Source organism: Camellia sinensis, chromosome 4 (assembly GCF_055761805.1).
Source record: "Camellia sinensis isolate YWXY chromosome 4, ASM5576180v1, whole genome shotgun sequence".
Taxonomy (NCBI): domain Eukaryota; kingdom Viridiplantae; phylum Streptophyta; class Magnoliopsida; order Ericales; family Theaceae; genus Camellia; species Camellia sinensis.
In genome coordinates, this window is record NC_138964.1 from 64,088,196 (window position 1) to 64,096,571 (window position 8,376).

At 34.7% G+C, this 8,376-nt stretch overlaps 1 long non-coding RNA gene across 1 annotated transcript; it reads right to left on the reverse strand.

Annotated features, from left to right (window-relative positions):
* Positions 1-1,777: 1,777 nt before the first annotated feature.
* Positions 1,778-4,337, reverse strand: LOC145824685 (uncharacterized). The gene is made up of 2 exons (XR_014366637.1): positions 2,136-4,337; positions 1,778-2,062 (listed from the first exon to the last, which is right to left on the reverse strand). It is a non-coding gene; the product is annotated as an uncharacterized LOC145824685 (long non-coding RNA).
* Between the last annotated feature and the right edge of the window lie 4,039 nt (positions 4,338-8,376).

Here is an 8,376-nt window from a genome sequence, read left to right on the forward strand (position 1 = left end):
AAATATGTTCAAAAGTATATACAAAAGAATTAAATAAAAAGTTTTAAACTGTGCTTCCATATATTAAAAAATGAAAAAGTTTGAAAAATTAAGTTCTTGAATTCTTTGACCATATTTTACATCTCTCCAAGAAATTTCTAACCTGAAAAATGAAAACATAAATTAATTCAAAAACCACTAAAAGTATATGAATAAACTAACTATGAAGTAAGCAAAAAAAACTAATATCCATACACCAAACAACCTGCGTATTAACTTTCATCCTCAACTTCTATCATATCAAGCTGATAACAACCTCAAACATACAAACCAAAAAAGTATCCAAATCATAAGATTCACTAATCTCTAAAATACTACATTAAACATCCAAAAAGTATAACTACAAATCGTAAATCAATTAATCTAATATTTAGTCCAAAAGAATGAATTAACTAGTCCATGCAACTGTACTTCCTATTGCATCTTGTATATTTCTTGAAGATCATGAATTGACTAGGCCATGGAACTGTATGATTTAAACTTGAGTGTTTCTAATCCTATCATATTAACACATGTATTATTGCAATAAGCCATATTATGCAAAATATGACATGAATGAGGAGCTGGTAACCTATGTTTGTACGCCAGCAAAAAGAAAAGAAAGTGATACATCATCAGGCTATTCAAATCCCTATCATCCATGAATAGCACTCACAGGCCACAACTCTATTTATATTGACTTAATCTCAAGCACATAAAATGTGCAATATATCAGTACTTCAAGCATGTGTCAGATAGTTCTGTAACTATGAAATGAACTTGCAATTACTTGTACAAGTTAGTTTTAAACCTCATTAACTAGCACCACTACTCCACTCACATTGACTTATTCCCAAGCACATAAAAATGTGTAATATATCAATCAGTACTTTGAGCATGCTATCATATGCTACTGCACAAATTAAAGGAAAAACCTGTAATGTGTTTGAGATTTTGCATAAACCTGAGTGTTTCTAATCCTAGGCTACTGCACAAATTAAGGGAAAAAAGGAATTCCAGAAGTAATGTTTCAGAGGCTAAAATAGAAAAAGGTTACACAAAAAATACACCAAGAGTCTACAACATTAGATGTCACAGACCCAAAACAAAGCTAGCTGGGCATTAAGAGAGCTAAAACACAACCAAAATGACCAAGAGATGCTCACAGAGACCACAGTGCAGCCATGCAGAGCACAAAATGCTAGAAAAGGCAGAGCAAAACTCTCTCTCACACGCGCGCGCACACACAAAAAGACCCAAAAAGAAAAACAAATAAATAAAGAATACAGCAAGACTACTACTTTCAGACAGAAATGGCAGAAGAATTTCCAGAAACAAACCCAAGTGAACAAATCAATTTTGAATTCTCTTCTAAGCTGTCTTTCCTATGTTAATTTTCTTTTAGTTTACTGGATGCTTCTTAATGAAATAATCTACAGTGATAGTGCTTTTTAAATAATCTTTATAAGCCAAACAATAGAAATGAAAAGGATAACAGAATCCAACAAGTGTTGAATATCCAAAGGAGTTGTATACGTGACAAAACACATGCCTACTAGTAGGGGAAAGTAAAACCTGGATGCTATTTGATACAATATTTCTGATAAGTCTAGTTTCTGCTCAAAACTCTGTTACAATGTGGCAAATCCAATAAGAAGAGATTCGAGAAGCCCAACAAGACAGCTCTTTATCTAAACCCCCTTTTCTGTTTCAGATTTATCTTTGTTAGGTTTGTGAGCAACAATCGATCATTCAATGAACCAAACAGCATTGTACAGAAGTTCATCTTGATGGCTCAGAAAAGCAGTGGTATAGTACAAAGTTGCAATTGTTGATATATAGATCAAACAAGAGTAGAGAAAATAACATGATGCTGAGGAACCTCAAATATGAAAGTAAAAATTTTAACTAACTGAAACAACGTATGATACCTGCATTGGGCATACTAATGGAAAGAATTGTCCTCACTTTTCCATCCCACCCAAGCACGCTGATTGCAGTGGCAGTTGAAAATAGAAGTGCAGGTCCAACCCAGAGAAGGGATCTAAAGTAATCATAAGTTAAGGACACAAACAATTTTAATAACTATTAATCATGTCATATAACAAAAAGTGTACCTATTAGAAAAGTAGCCAATATGCAATAAGTTTTCCATCTAAGGATATTAAAGGAAGTTCCTTATCAAATTTTGTAGAACTGCTAGCCAATATATCTAGATCTGCTGAAACAATTAAAACCCTTTGAGTTGTTAATACTCCTGCGACATAGCCTCATAGAGTTTCTTGCTAGTGAACCTGGAAAAGAGAGTCAGAAGAAACAAGAAACAGTTTTCTAATTATTTGTACATTCAATTCCAAGGGAAAAATTAATAGAGAGAGAGAGATAGAGAGAGAACAGCTGATCAGAGTAGATCCACATGGATGGTCAATTAGTTGAAAGCTCACTTTCTGGTCAGTGGTAACTAATTCATGGTATTTGGAAAGCTATATGACCAGCCATAGTAGCTATTTTATATTAATAAGAAAAAAATAATAAGAAAAAATTCTGACCCCATAGGAGCTATTTTATATTAATAAGAAAAAAATTATAAGAAAAAATTCTGAGTACCCCATGCTAAAGTCACTGATATTCTGCAGCACAATGGTGCAGTTAGCAGTGTTAAAATTTGATATAGGTACAAGAATTAGATTTGGAATAGCAAAGCCCAAAAGGCCAACTCTGATCTGAGCTATATGACCAGCCATTAGAGGGGAACATTATACTCAACAAATCCACTCTATACAAAATTTCTTTAAAACTAGAACAGGTAAAGGAGAAGGAAGAGGAATGAGAGCATCCTTTAAAGAACTTACGATTGAAGCAAAGAGCACAAATTATCTGACAGAAGACAGTATCTACTAAAAGAAAGCAGACAGAACAGAAATGTAAAAACAGAAGAGCAATTATGAAAGAAAAAGTGATTACATCTAAATAATCTCTGCAACTTTTTTCTAATTCTAAGCCCTGACAATGGACAACCCCACAATTATGGAATCTTTCAAGCCTCATCCTATCCAACATGATAAAGATCATAAGCAACTTTACTTTTTCTTTTTAAGAAAAACCAATAGAATTTTTGGGAATATATTATTTCACAATAATCATTAAAAAAAACTCTTAATGTCAAAGACATCATACTTATATAGGAAGTTGTATGTGTAAGCATCCATGTTAGAAAACTGTTAAGATGTTTCTAAGCCATAGCTGACCCTATTTCTGCAAGAATGCAAACAATGATTTGGAAGTTCGCATGTGTGACCCATCTTCAACCTCACCGTGAAAGACAAGCAAATAATCTTTATAAGCAAACAATGATTTGGAAGTTCGAATTTTGAAGAAACACTCACTGTCTTCAGATCAATATCACCTGAGAAGTATCTCTCAGATCAATATCACCTGAGAAGTAAGACTTTTTTTGTGGGTTTGATGATTATGACAATTGATCCAATTACATGAAAATGCCCTGCATCACTATACCACCAACTTGGAATTTTCTATTTCTTCCAAGTTTGAATGGAAAATCCATAACAGCAAAATGGGAAACACCAATTTATAAAATACTTATACAAATCTCAATCACATCCAATCTTTATGGTTTTTAAAATTTTACTAAATTTGAACAAAATATAATTCTTAAGATTTAATGATTTGATTCATTCTTAATTTCATAAAAAAATTATTTTTTTAATTTACCATAAGTTTCAAGAAAAGATGTTTTTTTTAATTTATTTTTTTAACTACAAATTTGAATTCAAAGAAAAAAGTTGTGAAGGATTGCTCTTACAAATCAACATCAGAGGAAGGTCATATGCAAATTCTATGGTGGTTCAATCAAAGATGATGTAAACTAGCTTATAATGATAAAACATAGATCAAATCCCCAGTCACCAATTCTCTCATCTTATCATGTTTAGAGAAACTCATGATGTAGTTAAAATAATTTGAGATATCAGGATAATGGATAATTGGGGTATAATCCGATAGAGCATTATGTGTGAACATAGCAAACCCACTTTGCAATATGCCGCTGTAATTTGCTAAAAATAGATTAATAATACGGAAAAAATAAATAATAAAGTGCCATGTTAAGTGGCGTTTGGCAAATGCTTTTTCAATGGCCAAACAGGGGCAACTTAAAGAGATCCATGTATGTGTGTTATCATTGCTACCATGATTCTCACAATAAAGCAGAGGCGGTTGGTAGTTGATTAAGAGGGAGTTAAAGCTTCAAGTCAATTATTGGAATCTCTATATACAAGTCTTAAAGTCAAGCAACTTGCTAAGAGCATCAAAGTTGAACAGGTAACTTCTGTTTAAAAAAAGAAAAAATCAAAGTTGAAGAATTATATACGAATAAATTGGTCGTATCTTATCTTCTTCTTCCTTTTTTTTTTTTTTTTTTTTTTTTTTTTTTTTTTTTTTTTTGTAGCTTTACCTTTTGTGTTGCAAGAGTAGACTGTGTTGCCTAACAGAATTTGCATCGATTTAGAATAGGTTAGATGTGAAAATTAGCATCTTTAACAACCAGAAGCATTCTGATTAGGTTAGTGTGTGCTTTCTAGCTACTCCCTATTGTGATTCGATGTAACTAGGGATTTGATGCTTCCCCAACCAAAAACCTGAGTGATCTAATGTGATGGTTGAGTATAATTGTTAGATACTTCGTGATTTAAGATTATTTTATTTATTGATTTTAAGATTATTTTATTTATTTATTTCTATTTTTTACACGTTAAAGGCTTAAATTATCTAGAAAGATACATTCTTACTTTAGGGAAGGGATAAAGAATCTCTGTTAGATTCCATGTCCTAAGATGAATGCAAAAGTTCAGATTTGGCTTTCATAATATGTAAAACAATTAGAAAGAAATGGTTGAGTATAATTGTTAGATACTTCATAATATGTAAATTGAAAATGCAAAACAATAAAGTTGCTTTTCCATGTCACTTTTTTGATTGTTCAACTTCCACACATTCTTTTTATCTTACATTTATTCTTGGATTTTTAAAAAATGCACCTTTCCACTTGATTGAAGGTGGTTTTGTTTTGGAAAAACAAATGCTAGATGATAGAAGAATCCCAAAAATGCATCTTGGCTTACAGCAAAAGGTCCCCATAAAGGTAATGTAAGATTTTTTTTTTTTTTCCCCTGACAGATTATTAAAAGCAGTAATCAATTGAAAACATTTACACCATTTCCTGCCTCGCAGGTCTACCACGCCTAGCACCTCTTCCTCGTCCTAACATCCTAATAAAGGTAACACAGAACGTTAGCACATGCATAGGTGTGCCGAAACTAAACACTCACGTTCTAATGCATGGACAAGTGTAATTCACTCCACATAAGCACATAAACACATAAGCACTTACGAATTTCATTTCCGGATAATGATAGTCCGAGGCGTTACTAGAGTTCCGGTTAGAAACAGCATTGATCAAGTGCTTTTCCAACAAGACTCCCAGAAACTCAAGGATCCAATCAACATCCCAGAAATTAAATCCCATACCCACATAGTCACATAAGCATGTTATCACTTAAGCACCTAGCATATGATACCACATTTAAGTCTCTATCAAGCGAGACAAACCCATTGTGATCCTAATCACTTCCCACGTACCCAAAGTATTCGAACCCGGTACGCTCTGATACCAAGTTGTAACGCCCTCAAAATAACGACATTAACCCATCGGATAAGACATGCATTTACATACAAACCATCCACATTCCTTTATTCATTAGAGTTTCATATACATATGTATTACATGTTAACATCAAAAGAAAATGCCCTACGGGCTTACAACTTTCCAAGTTAACACTTGGTTACAACAAAAGGATACTAACTCGTTTACACATTTAAGCCCTTGGCTTGAAGTTACATGTAATACATCAAAAGTTAAGCGACAAAACATGTCCGCCACTAGCCTCCCAGCTATGTTCTTGGAGGTGGCATGCTTTCTGCACCTGAAAATGATATCCCCATATAGGGTGAGCCACAGCCCAGTAGAAATACACTAAACCAACCATGAACAATGACTAAAAGATTAGCAATTGATAGATGGCCAACACTGATACAATTACATAAATCATCTATTTATGTCATACGACTTATAAGTCCAAGTTTCCTTTCATTTTCCCTTTTTCAACAGATAAGCATGCTAGCTCTATCATCATTTCCACAGATATGTATAAGAACTATATCTCACATTCAGATATGCATATAAGCTATATCCACATTCTACAACAGATATGTATAACTACAATATCCACAGATAAGCATATAAGCTATATCCACATTCTACAACAGATATGTATAACTACAATATCCACAGATAAGCATATAAGCTATATCCACACATCACAAAGATAAGCATATAAGCTCTATCTTCACTTCTCTAGACAAGCATATGAGCTGTGCCTAGGGAGTTCATCCCCTATCTTCTCCCAACACTATTCGGTTTAGAGGTACATCCCCTATCTTCCCCTAAACCGCGGAGTACATCCCCTATCTCCTCCTCTACACATAACGTATACAAACACATTGGTTCTATATACAATCACCCAATACATACAGTTAATGTATTCAATCAACCGTCAAGTTCCATGACACATTTCATTGATTAGTTTCAGTTTACCTAATCATCATGCATTGTCTACAACAATCATGACTATCCTCCACCGATAGCCCAAAGCAGTTATTTCTAAACAGAAAATAAATGCACAATGGATATTCTATCAACATTTCATTTCCTCATTTCTTACAATTAATTATCCCAATTAATTAAACAATGTAATTAGGTCAAGTCCCATAATTAACATTTCAACCCTTAGGTCCCATTTTCATCAATGATTTAACATTCATTCCATTTCTCTATGCCAAACATGCATCTAGGTTTATTTTGAATAAAACCCCAACTTTTGTAAAATTACACAAAAGCCCCAAACTTTCACAAAATTACTAAACCAACCCCAACATCTCAAAATACCAAAATTTAAAGACAAAACTCATAGAGAGGAGTAGGATATCCCTACCTCAAATTCGGAGCCCCAAAGGAGAAGACGACAAAACCCAACGTGCTCCAAAACCCGAGATTTTCAGATTAAAATGTAGCCCTCGACGATCAACAACTTTTTTTGTAAAGGCCAAAGGTGAGCAAATCACTCCTACTAGATCAAAACCTAGAGAGAAGGTAGTATCTAGAGTGAGAGGCTCAACAATGGTGATTTTGGAAAAGTAAGAGAGAGAAGAGAAAGTGGAAAAGTGATTTGGAAAGTCACAATTTCGGGACTTTAACCCAGGTCTCCGCTCGAGCGTAAAACACCCCGCTCGAGCGGCCACTCACAGACTTCCGCTCGAGCGGCCAACCTCCCGCTCGAGCGCAGAATGCACTCTCCCAGCATTTCTGCAGAACCAGGCCTCCGCTCGAGCGGCCAACCCCACGCTCGAGCGTACAACGCTGCACAGGAAAAAGTACTGAATGGGTGTAATCTCCGCTCGAGCGCCAACATCTCCGCTCGAGCGTACAGGCCAAAAATCTGGGCAACTAGTTTTGGTTTCTAAACTCAACCAACCTGAAACAAACCTGCCCAACACATCCTATAACTCAATTATGAAGTAAAAAGGATGCAAACAAAATAATAAACAACTACAAACATCCACGGACACATGTCCGGATCACTGTACAACAAGGGTAAACCCGGGATCGCTATAACCTCCCCCCCTTAAAGAATTTCGCCCCCGAAATTAAGCACAAGTTTTCAAAAACAAGTTTTTCTCCAATTTAGACAATGTTACACTTGAACATTCAACAATTCGACCCATTACCGGTCATCCCATCCCTTTAACAAGAGACATATCACAATGTGTAAACAACATATGTATTTTCAACATGCATCAACATTATGCACTATCTTTCCAATTTCAACAATATACTTAACATATATAATGTTACATTTAACTTCCATATGAGGCAAGTTCCAAAACATACTTCCAATAATCAAAACATTTTCAATGTTTCACAACTTAAGACATATATATAAAAGCTCTTAAGTTCAACAAAATGTAAAATTTAAATACAAGATCACACGTCAACAAACAAGTCCGGATATTTCTCACGGACTTCCAACTCACGTTCCCAAGTGGCTTCCTCCACTCCGTGATGTTTCCACAAGACTTTCACCAAAGGAATGGTCTTGCCACGCAGGACCTGATCCCGCCTATCCAAGACCCGAACCGGTCTCTCCTCATACGAGGCATCCTCATCTACCTCTAAATCAGTCCAATCCAACACATGTGATGGATCTGGTTCATACTTCCGAA